Source organism: Pleurodeles waltl, chromosome 6, assembly GCF_031143425.1.
Source record: "Pleurodeles waltl isolate 20211129_DDA chromosome 6, aPleWal1.hap1.20221129, whole genome shotgun sequence".
NCBI lineage: Eukaryota > Metazoa > Chordata > Amphibia > Caudata > Salamandridae > Pleurodeles > Pleurodeles waltl.
The window spans coordinates 322,312,543-322,328,149 of NC_090445.1; the positions used below are offsets into that span (position 1 = coordinate 322,312,543).

At 48.6% G+C, this 15,607-nt stretch overlaps 1 long non-coding RNA gene across 2 annotated transcripts in view; it reads right to left on the minus strand.

Moving 5' to 3' along the window:
• LOC138299677 (uncharacterized) overlaps positions 1-15,607 on the minus strand; it is a 41,098-nt gene that overhangs the window by 17,729 nt on the left and 7,762 nt on the right. For both annotated transcript variants that reach the window (XR_011204808.1, XR_011204807.1), the window contains exon 2: positions 14,852-14,958. This is a non-coding gene — a long non-coding RNA (uncharacterized lncRNA). The remainder of the gene's footprint in view (positions 1-14,851; positions 14,959-15,607) is intronic.

Genomic DNA, 15,607 nt, shown 5'->3' on the forward strand with positions numbered 1-15,607 from the left:
TAACATGTCAATTTTTGATTGAATGGAAATTGTGGCAGCGCATTGACTATAGCACATTTCAGCTTATCGAATGCATTTTGATAGTCTTTTGCCCAAATGGCCTTTACTAAGCAATGTTTTCAAGGGTAAAGCTATGTGAGAAAATCTGCTCACGAACCTAGAGTAAAGCTCACATAATCCCAATTAAGATCTTAGTCGGTCTTTAGCAGTAGTTGTGGGTATCTTTTCAATAGCTTGAATTAGACTCTGCTTCAAAGAAATCCGCTTACCAGAGATAGTATGACCAAGATACTCAACCTCCTGAGTGAGAAATTTACACTACTCCATTCGCAAGGTCACACCCATTTCTTGCAGCATATGTAACACCTCTGACAATCGTGAGTTATGCAACTCAATAGAATCAGCATAAATCAAAATGTTGTATTGAAAAGCCATAACCCCATGCATACCCTTAAAAAGAGTGACCATAAGTTTCTGGAAAATGAAAGTGGCTGACGCCAACCTGAAGGGCATGTGTATATACTTGAAAGCTCTATCGGGAGTGATAAATGTAGTTAGATGTCTGCAACTTTCTTCCAAGTCAATCTAGCTATATTCAGATTTGAGGTTTAAAGAGGTAAATAATTTTGCACCCTACAATTGTGCCAGCAGTTCCTGAATTTTGGGAACGGGATTACAATCAACAGTAATTTGTTTCTTGAGAGAGCTCATATCAGCACATAACCTCAAGGAACCAGATTTCTTTTACCAAAACAGTGGGAGACATCCACTCAGAGGAATCCACTGGTTCAATTACACCATTAGCCTGTAGCTGGGGTAATACAAGGCTAAGATCTTTCCTGACACTTAGAGGTACAACCCTAAATTTATTTTTAACAGGTGATGCAACAGATTTAAGCTTAATCTCATGGGTGAATCCCCTAACCAGTCCAAATTCTTACTGAACACATCCTTTTATAGAGAATTAAAATGATCAGTACCTTGGTGAATGGCCATGCAGTAGACTGGAATATCAGATGATGGATCCAGAGTCCTAGATTTCCTTGGTGCCTCTACATTTTCCCAGAGTGGTGCAAGACAGAAATGAAATAGACGCCACAATGTAACTTAGAACGTTAATAATCGATGTTCCTTAACCATAGGCTTTTACATTGTTATCTTCCAACTCTCTGTCTTTCCATTGTTCCTTGAAGAAAGCCTCCAACGCTAACGAAAAAGGTGACCGACCCTGAATCCCCCAACATCACAGATTTGATGACATCAATTACAATTTTGCAGTTAGATGGTTTACCAGGACCCGTGTCAACAGTTGTGGATAAAATTCTATCATCACAGTCTAATGTCAAAATCATGTTTTCTTTTTCCTGGGTGTCTTGCAGAGTGTTTGCTTTTTATTCCATAATGGTATTGACATTGTGTTGTGATTTGTAAACATTCAGAAAATGCTGCAATCTTCCCACACCTGAAACAATCTTTAGATTAGGCAGGGCATGAAGATTTATTAAAATGTAAACCTGGACCACTTCTTGCACATTTGACTTTAGTAGTATTTAACTTGCCAACACTCCCTAAGTTTAACTTATTTCGGTTGCTGTTGGTTGAAAGCAACCTAAAAATGGCTCTCTCTATCATCAAGGATTTGATCAAGGCATGATCTTATTGATCTCTCAATACCTTTAGCCACTTCAGAAAGGGTAGGGTTTTGTGTCCGAGTAACTGCTCTTGAATTTTTTTTATTGTGGCACCTGATCACTAATGTATTGGTCCGTTAAGGTGCAAAGTTACTCACATGCTGGTGTAAAAATGTGAACTGCTGCAATATAACCTTCAAAAAGTTCATTATTTAAATGGTGCCTAGAATAGAAACAAAAGTGCTCCATCACCACATTTGGCTCCACACTTAAATATAATTTAAGTCTGTCAAATGCTTCATAAAATTCATCATACTCCTCAATACCGTTAAGAGCTTGAAGTTCAGGCACATGATCAAAAATCTCGTGTCTCTGCACCTATAGTGTTCAGTAACAATCCTTTCTTCCTTACAACTATAAATGCATTGTCATCTATGGCAATCATAAAGTTATTGAATAATACTATGCACTTACTCCATTTCATAGACTGATCGCTGGGGTTTTGGAGCAACGTGGAAGGTGTATTGCAACACTGCTGCATAGTCAAGTGAGAACAACAAGTCTTAAAAACCTGTAAATTTGATGAAGTGGAGATGTCTGGGTGCAATGCCTGCAATGGACACATTCGCGTCTGTAGCAGACACCTAACAGCTAATGAGCCAAATGCTAGAGTGTACTGTTCAATATTAAAAAAATAAGAGTGTGTTACACCTAGGTTTAAATGAGAGACAAGCTCTTCAGCATAGAAATAGACTTTCTAATGAACACATTGGTGGCATAGAACGAACATAACCGCCTGGTAGCTGTCGGTGAGAAAGTGCACCAGGGACTGCATGCGATGTCAGGGAAGCCGAGTGGCTTTTGGCAAGAATATGCGTCAAGAGCTGCTAATGACGTCACTGGAGCAGCAAGCATGGCTTGCAGCCGCTAAGACTTTGGACTGCTGAATAGAGGTGCACCAGCATGAATCGCTCCAGCACTAAAAGGCAACACCAGTGGAGATCCACTCAAAGAAAACGATCAGTAGGTGAAGGACTTTGGACTTCGGAGAGAAGCAGCCAGGAGAAACTAACAAGCAGGACCTGCTCCATGGTGGCAGGCACAGCTGGGGACAAGCTTGCTGCAAAAACGAAGTAAGGCGAGCAGGCAGCACATTAAGGTAAGTAACTAGATTGTAATAGAAAAGTCTCCAGCAGTGGAGGTAGAAGACCACAACACAAGGTGACTGGTATCCAACTGCCGAATTCTAAGAACCAAAACAATTTGAGAACAGAACACAAGGGTCTGCACAAGGTGGCGGCATGGAATGCAAGAAGCTTGTGCAAATAAATAAGCATTGTTATACATACAGCAGTACCCTCATCAGAGTGTCCCAGGCTACCAACCATTTGTTTTCTTCAAATTATACCTTGGTGGTCTTGTGTAATATCACTGTTATCTTTGTGTCTTTACATGCTGGTGGCTTCCCCCCTTCATTTTGAACTTTGCATGTCAGTGGCAGATGGCCAGAGATATCGCTCATCTTGAATCTTACGTGGACTATCTGAGGCAGGTCCATCTCCTGTTTTAAATATGTAGTTAAGTTTAGAGTATGTTCTATGTACTCCTGAGAAGTATGAAAACTGTACCGCTTCTGGGTGCATTTTCTTCAAGATGTCCACCATTCCCAGCCCCCTTGTGAATTTTGCAAGGTGTAATTTCTCTGTTCTCCTTCCCTAGGTTGAATTTTGCAAGGTGTAATTTCTCTGTTCTCCTTCCCTAGGTTCACTTTGATCTGTCCCTTTCTCTGCCCATTACATCACTAAAATCCACTACCATGATATGTAGTGCATCAGGTGTTTCAAACATCATCTGGTTATCTTCTGCACCATCTTGCCCTGTGGCAGTGAGGGAGCATATGTAATGAACAATGTGAGTGCTTTTCTTCTCCATGTCCATATCGCTTCAGCATAGCAGCAGGTGCGGGTCCTCGCATTGGTCTTTTATATTTAGGATGGGTCTACTTCTTCTGGATTACTGCTACCTCCCTCAAACCTTAAAGTGAAACATGAGTATACAAGAAGAGCATATTTATGCTTATCTGAAAAAACACAGCCCACCTTCACTAAAATCATTTCCTGGGGCAACACCACTTTGGATCAGGGTGTGTCTATATAGGTCTTGTGTCACTATTTCCCTCTTAATATTGTCACCCAGCCTGCTCACATTCCAAGACATTATATCCTATGAGACCACTGTTCTGTCTGTTGGTGGGCTCATTTTTTATCCTTCTTTGTTTCCCTTCATTGTGAGAGGACCAGTGATCTAACTTCCCCACTTTCCCATTCTTTCTTGCTCTGTGCCTCGGTCTGGGGAATTTAGTGTCTGTGCTGTGTGCTCTTGGGTCTGTACCGATGCTAGTCATGCCAACGCGACCTTCCCCGACATCAGCATAGACGTTAATGCTCTCAACGTTGGTTGGGCCCACAATCAACGTCGATCCTATACTCATCCCCGACAACTTGGAGCTGGCGCTGATGCTGGTTCTGTTTTCCATGGGCTCTACTGGGCCAATGGCCCAGGGCAGATTCTGACCCTTATTCCTATGGGTACAGATAGGGGGAGAGTGTAGAGGGGTCGCTGGGCGCTTTAGAATACGTGCTTGACCCTGACATGGACTGGGGTCAGGATTTGGGTGAAGCTGGCGGCCTAGATACCTCTCATGATGCTACCATGCTTTCTCCCCCTACCGTGGCTACCAAGGAGGGAGCTTCATACTCCGTGGTGGTGAGAAAGGCAGCTGAGGTCCTGGACCTCATACTTCCTTCTGTGGCAGTCAGGACTAACTTCCTGAGCGAGGTGCTTCAGCCTGGGGCTTCCACTTCGGAACCCCATCCTGCCCTTTAATGAAGCCCTTACGAATGTCCTACTGGGTACCTGTTCCAGACCCAGCACAGGGGCTCCTGTGAATAGGACGATTGCCCGCTGCACCGACCGACCCAAATTCTTGGCCCTACTGCTGAGAGCCTTGTGATCCAGGCTTCCTCCTTTTCTGGCGCATTCCCTTTGGCTCCCCAGGTTGGAGAATCAAAAAGACTGGATAACCTTGAGAAGAAAATGTTTCTTCCCCCAGTCTGGCATTGCGGTCTGTAAACACCACATGTTTTTTGGGCTGATACTACCATACTCTCTCGGATCCGTTCGCGCAGGTGCTATCTTGAGTCCCGGGGGAGGTCTGGGTGGTTCTCTCTCAAGCTGTTACTGATTGGAGAGACGGAGCAAAGTTAATGATTCATTATGGACTGAATATGACCAACTCACTAGGTAGATCAGTTGCATTGAAGGTGGCCTTGCTGCGCCATGCCTGGTTGAGGACATCTGGCTTTTTAGGGGATGTCCAGCAATCTCTAATGGACATGCCCTTTGATGGCACTGGTCTCTTTGGAGACAAAGTGGACTCAGCGATCGAGCGCATTCAAGAGTCCCCTGGCTACGGCTGGGTCCCTTGGCCTAATAGCTGCTCCTCACCCCCCAAAATCTGCTTTTTGTCCCTTTTGTGGCTACAGAAGGGGCACCAAGCCGCATCCATTTCCACCCAGCACAGACCCGCGCAAGCTTCAGTCTCAGTGCAGCAGCGGATGCGGGATCCCTTGTGCTGGTGGGGGGCCCACCCAATCCACCCCTCCACCACCACCAAACTTTCCTAGTCCATTGGATTATCCTGGACCAGTTGGCGGCAGGATTCGCCATCATCTGCCCCACTGGGAATCCATCACCACAGACAGGTGGGTGTTGCAAATTGTCCAAAAGGGCTACACCCTCCCCTTCGAGACTACCTCTCCGGCCATGCCACCATCAGGATCATTTGGCACTTCTCCGTGAAGACGTGACAGCTCTCTTGGCCAAGGGAGCCATAGAGAGGGTCCCTGTGCCAGAAGTAGGGCATGGTTGTTATTCCTACCTCTTTCTGATGCCCAAAAATGACAAGGGCCTTCGCCCTATCTTAGACCTCTGGTCCCTCAACCTCTTCCTTAAGAAGGAGAAATTCAGAAAGGTCAGTCTGCCCTGCACCCTGGAGACTGGATGGTAGCGTTGGACACCTATTTCCACATTCTCGTCCTGCTGGTCCACAGACGTTGCTTGAGATTTGTGGTAGGTCATTAGCACTTTCAGTTCACTGTGCTCCCCTTTGGCCTTACCAGTGCCCCTTGGGTGTTCACAAAGGTGATGGTAGTGGTTGCAGCTCATCTGCGCAGATTAGGGGTTGTAGTCTTCCCCTACCTCGACGACTGGCTATTGAAGGCAAACTCGCCCCAGGCTGTCGTCTCCCACCTCCAGACTACGGTGAACCTCCTGCATTCGCTAGGGTTCACTATAAACGTCCTCGCAAAAAGCTAGTCCAGAATATCCAGGCGATGTTTCAGCCTCTATCCTGGATTTTGGGGAGAATGACTCTGAGGCTGCTGGTCGTCATGGCGTCCTGCATCCTGCATCCTGCTGGTCAAACATGCCAAATGGCGTATTCGGGCTCTGCTATGGGACCTGAAGCTCCAGTGGGCGCAGCATCAGCGCAACCTCTCCAACATGGTCCAGATATCGGAGGGGACTGCACAAGATCTGCAGTGTTGACTATTGAATCCAGATTGGGTCAGTGGCAGATCTCTCTCCCTTCCCCAACCAGATCTCACAGTAATGACAGATGCGTCACTCCTGAGATGGGGCAGCCACATGGGAGAGGCAAAGATCAGAGGCCTCTGGTTTCTGGCGGAGTCCGGGCTCCACACCAACCTTTGGCGCTCCAGGCGATCCGACTTGCATTGAAAGCATTCCTTCTCTCTCTCAACGGGAAAGTGGTGCCGGTGTTCACCAACAACACCACCGCCACATATGGTACTGTATGGTACTGTAACAAGCAGGGTGGAGTGGGGTTGTGGACCCACTGTCAAGAGGCTCTTCGTCTCTGGACATGGCTGGAACGCCAGGGCCTTTCCCTGGTGGTTCAACATCTGGCAGGATTTCTTAGCACCCGAGCAGACAACCTCAGTCATTGATGCATGGTCGATCGTGAATGGTGTCTCCATCCATAGGTGGTGCAAGGTCTCTTTCAGCAGTGGAGAGTGCCTTGGTAAGATCTGTTCACCTCTGCAGAGAACGTGCAATGTCAGCTGTTTTGCACATTGGAGTTTCCAAGGCGGCACTCGCTCGGCGATGCTTTTCTCTCAAGTGGAGCGCAGGCCTCCTTTACGCCTTCCCGCTAATACCATCTGAAGATCAGGCACGACCAGGCCCAAGTAATCCAGGTTGCTCTGGACTGGGCACGAAGAGTCTGATATCCCGAGCTACTGAGCATGGCCATCGATCTTACGATCAGACTACCCCTTCGGGAGGATCTTCTGTCACAGCAGCAGGTGAAGGTCCTTCACCTGAACCTATCCATTCTCCGCCTCCTTGTGTGGAGACTGAGCGGCAGCAGTTGACAGCTTTCGACCTTCTGCCCAAAGCCTGTGATGTTATCTTGGCAGCCAGGTGACCCTCCACCAAAATGGTATACACCTGTCAAATTTGTGGCATGGTGTATCAACAAATCTGTTGATCCCCTTTCTGCACCTCTCTCAAACGTTCTCCTCTTTATTCTCTCTCTTGCCCAGCAGGGCTCTGTTTTGGGCACCCTCAAGGGTCATTTGTCTGCCATACCTGCCTTTTTAAGACTGCCAGACCAATCTTTTCTGGTCAAATCTCCTGTTGTTGGGAGGTTTCTTAAAGGACTCACCCACATGTTCCCTCCTATCCTGTTCGTAATGCTCCATTGGGATTTGAACTTGGTCCTCACATATCTGATCTGTGCTCCACAACTGTCCCCTGTGGCTCTTGACTCTTAAAACTGCCTTCTTGATTGCCATCACCTCTGCTCGCAGTGTGTGTGAGCTCCAGGCTCTCTCTTCAAAGCCACCATTTCTATCAGTCCATCCTGACAAATTGGTGCTTCATACCAGGGCTTCCTTCCGTCCCAAAGTGGTGACACCATTTCATGTAGGCCAATCAATCACCTGCTCTACTTTTTTTGCACCCTCACATCCCTCTTATGAAGAGGAGAGACTCCACTGCCTGGATCCAAAAAGAGTTTTGGCGTTTTACCTCAATCGTACCAAATATTTCCGGGTGGAGATTAACTCTTTGTGGGTTATGTGGGTGTGAAGAAAGGAAGGGTGGTGCAGAAAAGGAACATCTTGCGATGGGTATTCCTCTGCCTCAAAATGTGCTGCACTTTGGTGAAAAAGCAACACCCTGAGGGTTTGCGTGCTCATTCCAACAGAGCAACTGCTGCTACCACAGCATTAGCTCGTTGAGTCATAGTCCTGGATATCTGCCAGGCAGCGACGTGGGCATCCCTGCACACGTTCACTAAAAATTGCTGCCTGGATAGTCAGGTCCGCAAAGACAGCTACTTCGGCCGATCGGTTCTGCAGGACTTTTTGGTGTGATCTTAGTTTGCAGCCCACCAGCAGGGATGGTATTGCTCAGGTATCTATGCTAAGGTGAGGAATCTGCAAGTAGATGTCTCTATCAGATGAACAAGTTACTTACCTTCGGTAACAATGTATCTGGTAGAGACATATTCGTGTTGCTGATTCCTTATGGACCTGCCCATCCTCCCCGTTTTGCAAACTGATTTCTAGGGACAAGGACTTCCTTCTAAGGACCCTAGTTGTGGAGCACCATTCTGTGTTCGTCATGGCTTCGCGCTACTGGTGTGGAAAGTCATGAAAAGAAACTGACGGCAGCGTGCCGGGGTTGCGCCTATATAGGACCGTGACGTCATCATGGCAACCACAGCGCAAACGACGCATGCGGAGTCGACAAATGACACATGACGGCGTACAGGAGTACTGCTCAAAGAAAAGCGTCCGGATCCAGTCTGACGCCTGGGGAAATTCTAAGGCAAGGAATCTGCAACCACAATATATCTCTACCAGATACAACGTTACTGAAGGCAAGTCAGCACTCTCAGCAAGAGAGCCCAGGCAGTGGCAGGTGAAGTCTTTGATGTCCTGGGGACTTCTTAACAGGAGGCAAGCTCAGTCCAAACACTTGGAGAACCTTTGGAAGCAGGTATAGAAAGCCAAGTCCAGTCATTTCAGTCCAATCAATCAGTATTTGTAAAGCGCGGCTACTCACCTGTGAGGGTCTCAAGGCTCTGGGGCTGGAGGGGAAGGGCCTCATCTGAAGAGCCACGTTTTGCAGTTCTTCCTGAAGATGGTGAGTGACAGGCTTTGTCTGTGGTGCAAGGGGGGTTGTTCCAGCTCTTTGCTGTGGTGTAGGTAAAAGATCGTCCTCCTGCTGTGGTTTTGCAGATGCGAAGGATAGTGGCCAGGGCCATCTGGGCAGAGTGGAGGGATCTGGTGGGGGTGTGGAAGGAGACATGGAGGTTCAGGTAGGCTGGTCCTGCATTGTGTATGGCCTTGTACGTGTGGGTGAGAAGCTTAAAGGTGATTCAGTTCTCAACCGGTAGCCAGTGGAGGGTCCTCAGGTGTAGGGAGATGTGTTCTTAGCAAGGGAGGTCCAGAATGAGTCTGGCGGCGGCATTCTGGATGAGTTGAAGTTTTTTGATGTTCCTAGTTGAGGTGCTGGCGTGGAGGGTGTTGCCGTAGTCGAGCTTGCTCGTGACTAAGCTGTGGGTGACTGTTCTTCAACAGTCTGCTGGGATCCATCTGAAGATCTTCCGGAGTTTGCGGAGTGTGTGCCGGCAGGAGGAGGTGACAGAGTTTACCTGGCCGGTCATGGATAGGAAGGAGTCGAGGATGATTCCTAAGTTGCGGCATGCTCGGTCGGTGCAGGGGGGGCGCAGAGGGATGTGGGCCACCAGGAGTCACCCCAAGCAGAGGTGGCATTTCTGAAGATAATAAGCTCTGACTTGTCGGAGTTGAGCTTGATGCAGCTTTCTCTCTTCCAGGTGGTGACGGCTTCCATTCCTGTGTGAAAGTTCCTTTTGGCCGCATCCGGGTCTTTGATGAGGGCAATGATGAGTTGTGTGTCATTGGCATATGACACGATGTTCATACCGTGGCTTCAGACTATGGCAGCAAGAGGGGCCATGTATACATTGAACAGTGTGGGACTCAGTGAGGATCCTTGAGGGACTCTGCAGTTGACTCCTGTGCGTCTGGAGGTATACAGCGGGAGTCTGAACCACTGCGTCCTCCCAGAGAGGAAGGAGTGGATCCATTCCAGGGCTCTTCCTCGGATTCCTATGTCATGGAGTCTGGTGCGAAGCGTGCTATGGGAGACCGTGTCGAAAGCTGTTGAGAGGTCGAGGAGTATGAGTGCTGTGGTGTGGCCGCGGTCTAGGAGTAATCGGATGCCAGGAATGCTGCGACTGCTGCGGAAGCCAAACTGGGAGCTGTCCAGAGAGTTGTTGCCCTTGATGAAATTCCGTAGTTGTGTGTTGATTTCTTTCTCTAGTACTTTGGCGGGGTAAGTTAGCAGCGAGATGGGCCGGAAATTCTGCCGTTCTGATGGGTCGGCTGAAGGATTCTTTAAGAGAGGGTGTATTTCGGCGTGTTTCCAGTCCTCAGAGAAGGTGCCCATGCTGATGGAGCAGTTGATTGTGTTACAAAGCTCACGGGCGATGGATGCGCTGGCTCTGATGTATGTGGTGTGGGCAGAGGTCCGAGGGGGCTCCGGAGTGGGTGCTGTTCATGATGTTGACTATTTTCTCTGTGGTGAGCGTGGACCAGTTGTGGTCTGGGCGGGTTCAGGGTGGGTGGGTCAGTCACAGGTTCCAGTGCCAGTACCAGGTGACAGAAAGCTGTTGTAGATGTCCTGGATTTTCTGGTGGAAAAAGGAGGCAAGTTTGTCGCAGAGGTCCTGTGACGGGGGGATGCTGATGACTTCAGAGTAGGGGGATCTGTGAACTCGATGACTGAGAAGAGTTCTTTCGAGTTGTGTGCAGAGGAGTTGATGCGCTCCCGGAGTGCGTCCTTCCTTGCGTTCTTGATTTTTCATCAGTGGGCAGCGGTTGCGCCTCTGAATGAGGCAAGGTCGTCGCTGGACTGGCTGTTCCTCCATTTTGTTTTCTCTAAACGTCTGCGGGTATGTTCTCAGTACAGAAGCAACAAGCAGCAGGCCAGCACAAGTAAGCAACAGACAAAGTGGCAGTCCCTTCTACAGCATCCAGCTCTTCTTCCTGGCAGAATGCCCTCAGTCCAGAAGTGCTCTAAAGTTGTGGTCTCAGAGGTCCAGTACTTACACTAATTTCAGCCTTTGAAGCAGGCAAACGTCAAAGGGAAGGCTTTGTAGTGCACAAGGCCCTGCCTTTCCTTTTTTTATTGCTTTTTATTAGTTACAATAAAAACATTGATCAACAAGCTTACAATCATACAAGCATTTTGATTTTAGGAATTGAGTAGCATTAACAGCATTGCTTAGGCATAGTTATATCCAAGTGTGAGTTGGCAAGTCGTGTCTTACATCAACATGTCACAGTTGAATTCGAAAATTGCACGTAGCCTTCCTCTGGAGCAGTCTACCAGTTTGCATCTAGCTTACGCAGTAACCTGAAGTTTATCATATCGGTCTCCCATCATATAGCAGTTTAAGAAGTGATCATACCATCAAGAAGCTGTCTAAAACCGTTCCAGAGCTTACGTGTTTTACAGCTCTACATCTCCCCCCTGTCCATCATGCCCGGTACATCAGCAGTGTCTTGTTGGCGTCCCGTGTGGCTGAATGCCACTTGGCCCTCTTGGAAGTTTGACGCCTGTTTACGGGTTTTGGGAATAAGTCGACTGAGAGATCATCTGGGTGTCCTAATAGATAATGGTGCTTTGGTCCCCAAATGTTCTGTGGCCTAGAGCTCACAGATAGAGTTTCAGCAAACATTGATAGTTGCTCATTCTAACAAATAAGATCTGCCAGCCATTCTTTGAATTTTGGGGTACACCCCCCTCACCAGCGACAAGCTATTCTACGCTTAGCCAGAAGTAGTGCCATGGCTGCGATTTCGCTTTACTGTGGCTTAATCTGCTGTGTTTATCCCAATAAAGCTGTTAAGGGCGTAAGTCGAAATGAGGGCTCTGGCATTTACTGTAATGCCTGTTCTACATCATGCCACTATTCACCTATGGAACCACATTTCCAAGCCAGATGCAAAACATTCACCCTCGTCATGTTGCATCTCTGGCACCAATCGTTCTCCCTCAACCCATATCTGTACATTCTTCGCAGTGTGTAATAAACCCTGTGTAGGAATTTATAATGGACAAGGCGAAGTCGACCACTAGACGAGACCTGCCCAGTATGAGCACATAATTCCCTCCAAATGTCATACAACAGTTTCATCCCCAGTTCAGCCTGCCATCTCTGTCGAACCTCTAGGGTATTGCCAGGTGTTTCTGTTTGTATAGTGTAGTATAGCATGGATATCAGTCACTTCGGCGCCCATGCTTGTATCAGTGTATGTAATGCATTCAGCACAGGGAGCTCATCAGGGAACCCTGGAGTTGCTGCTTGCATGTTAAAGGGTAGTCTGATATATAGAAATACATCCAGGGCAGAGGAGGGGATGTCAGCGAACAACTGTTCTCTAGTCACTTACATGCTGTTTCTAGTGTGATTAGGAGAAAAGGGGAGTGCGAGAGCAAGCACAGGGGAGAGTACAGCATGGGCTTGTCTGCGTATCACGCCAAGGCTTTCCATGCGGCTGTGGTGCATGCCACCGTGGAATCCCTAAAGCCTGGATTCTGGGGTGATGCTCCCAAATGTGATACTGTGGGAGTGGGAGCCATATATCCCTCTTCTACCGCTAAATGTAGCTTATACTGGTCAGGCTTCAACCAATATACAGCTAAGTGGGCCTGTGCACATTGGTAATATAACTCGAAATTTGACACTTCAAAGCTGCCCTGTGAAAAGGGGAAAGTGAGAGTTTCCCAACTTACTCTGGGTTTCCTTGCCCATGCCAGCCTAATCATCTGCGTGCGTAGTGTGTTGAAAAAAGAACGCCTGGGTCAGTATGGTATATTGAGGAATAGGTATAGTAGTTTAGGGAGTACAATCATCTTTATTAGGCTTATGCGGCCTGCCAGTGATAAAGACAGGGATATCCATCTTGTCACCTTGTCTGTTATTTCTGTTATAGCCCTGCCATAATTTGCTCTGAGTGTTTCAGCTTTGTCTGTTGTAACCCTAATACCTACATATTTGATTTCCGCTGTACACCACTGCAATGGATAGTCCAGTTCAACAGGGTTTGCTTGTGGCGTCAGCGGGAAGATACAGTATTTTCCCCCAATTTATTTGTATACCGGATAGTCCACCAAAGTAGATTAACTCTTGAAGGATGGGGCTTAGACAGTGTTTTGGTTCCTTCAGATATAGGCCCTGATTATGACCTTGGCGGACGGCGGAGGCCGTCCGCCAAGGTACCGCCGCCAAATGACCGCAGCACGGTCAGAAGACCGCGGCGGCCATTCAGACATTTCCTCTGGGCCGGCGGGCGCTCTCCAAAAGAGCGCCCGCCGGCCCAGAGGAAATGCCCCTGCAATGAGGACGCCGGCTCAGAATTGAGCCGGCGTAGTTGCAGGGGTGCGACGGGTGCAGTTGCACCCGTCGCATATTTCAGTGTCTGCTTTGCAGACACTGAAATACTTTGCGGGGCCCTCTTACGGGGGCCCCTGCAGTGCCCATGCCATGGGCATGGGCACTGCAGGGGCCCCCAGGGGCCCCGCAGCACCCCCTACCGCCATCCTGTTCCTGGCGGGAGACCCGCCAGGAACAGGATGGCGGTAGGGGGTGTCAGAATCCCCATGGCTGCGGAGCGCGCTCCGCAGCCATGGAGGATTCTGTAGGGCAGTGGTAAACCGGCGGGAGACCGCCGGTTTACCCTTTCTGACCGCGGCTGAACCGCCGCGGTCAGAATGCCCTCGTGAGCACCGCCAGCCTGTTGGCGGTGCTCCCGTGGTCGGTGACCCTGGCGGTCACCGGCCGCCAGGGTCAGAATGACCCCCATAGTGTGATGTCATTCTCACTGAGCAAGTGTCTCAATGGGTATCGAAGAGCATAGACCCGGTGTGGCTGTCTTAACTTGGCTGCCCACAGTCCGACAGCTAGCGCAGATAAGTGGCGACAGTGGAGACCCCTGCCTTGTGCCTCTAGATATAATGATTGGTTCTGTGTGTGATCCATTTATGTGCACTCTGGCCATGGGTTGGGAATATAAATGGGCTACCCTCCACTCAAGGGAATCGAACGCCTTGGTGGCATTAAGAAATATTGCTACTGCGTCTAGTGTTGGATCAATGTGATCTATCATTGCAAATAGTGTACGCAAATTGTGCGAGGTAGATCTTCCTGGAATGAACCCAGATTGGTCCGGTCGGATCAAGAAGGGGAGAAGTAGGGAGAGGCGATTGGCCAGTACTTTGGCCAAAATTGTAACATTGCGGTTTATAAGTGACAAGGACCTATAAGAGTCACATTCTTCCTGCGGTTTCCCAGGCTTTAGCAGGGCAATTATCAGCGCCTCACTCATAGTTGACGGGAGTATACCTGCCTCCTTGAATTCCTCATACACACTTCCTAAAACAGGGATCAGCAAGTCAATGTAGGCTGTAACGGAAATCCAGTTACAAACACTGACCAGGGTCATGACGCAACTGAAGAGGAGCCCTCTGTAAGGCACCCTAGGGGCACGAAGCAGGGGCACGATGCAGAGAAAAAGAGGAGTGGTTCCGGGGTGTGACCTCGGAAGAACATCGTAAAGCGGAGGCGGAGAAGTTGGTGGAGACCCAAGCGCAAAGCGAGGGAGAACGAGAAGTAAAAAGACGCAGAAGGAGGAAACGCAGGACCAGCCAAGGAGAAACCAGAACCACAGCAATGGCCGAGAGCGGAGCAAAGACAAGAGACAAAGACAGACAGCAGTGCAGACCAAAAAGGAGAGAGAGACACCACGCAACAGCCATGCCACATTCCTGGAGGAACGTGGCTAAACAAGGTACAGCTGTATTTAAAGAAAAAAAACATTATTCGTGAGTAGTGAGGGGAGGGAGAGGGGGGATAAGGGGTCATTCAGGGGGAAAACAAACCTAGAGTTACCCGGATTGGTGGTGGCGGAAGAGCATTCAAGAGCACTTTTTAAATGACCCCCTCAACTATAAACGCTATTGAAGTACATACCCCACATACCTCCATGAGCACCTCCCCGGTGACCCAAATCCCCATACTAAAAAATTAGAACCACTTACCTGAGACAAGTCCATGTTTCTTTGCTCCGAGGGGGACCAGGCAAGATCTTAACCATGATCCCTTGTCACGGAAGCCAATCAGGAAGGGTGAAGACCCAGGATATGACCTAAAGGGACAGAAGAGAGGAAAAAAGCTTAGGAACTTCCTGTTCCCCACCTCAGACAAGTTAAATAAAGATAAATCACCTGCCTTATTTCCTCATAACCCACAACATAGTACTTATAAAATTCTGCTGGGAGGCTATCCGGGCCAGGGGCTGTCCCTGACTGCAGCTGCATATTTGCTTCCCTTATTTCATCTTCGCTTAGATCTACAGCTAGGAACTCTTGCTGGGTGTTGCCCAGCCAGCCCAGTACTACCTTATCCAGCTACTCGTCAAATTCTGCCCGCTGCTGCCTGCGCGTGCTATAAACCTTCTCATAGTAGCATGCAAGGTGCCCTGGATACTCTAGGTGTAGCGGCATTTGTGTCTCTCTCGTGTCTTTATCTCTAGAATGGTGTGCAACATGGAGGATTGACGTGTCATAGTAGCGAGCGTCCGCGCTGGCCTCTCCCCTTCACCATATGCTCGGGCTCTTGCGTATTTACCCCTATGTAGCCGCTTCCTCTCCGCCACCTCTTTGTATTCAGATAATGTGTCTCTTAATCTAATTAGCGCATCAGCAGAGGTCACGGTCACCAGTTATGACTCAATCTGAGTCAGTTTAGATTCCATCCTTTGAAGGTCTGTTGTGACCTTGAAGGCCTCCCACACT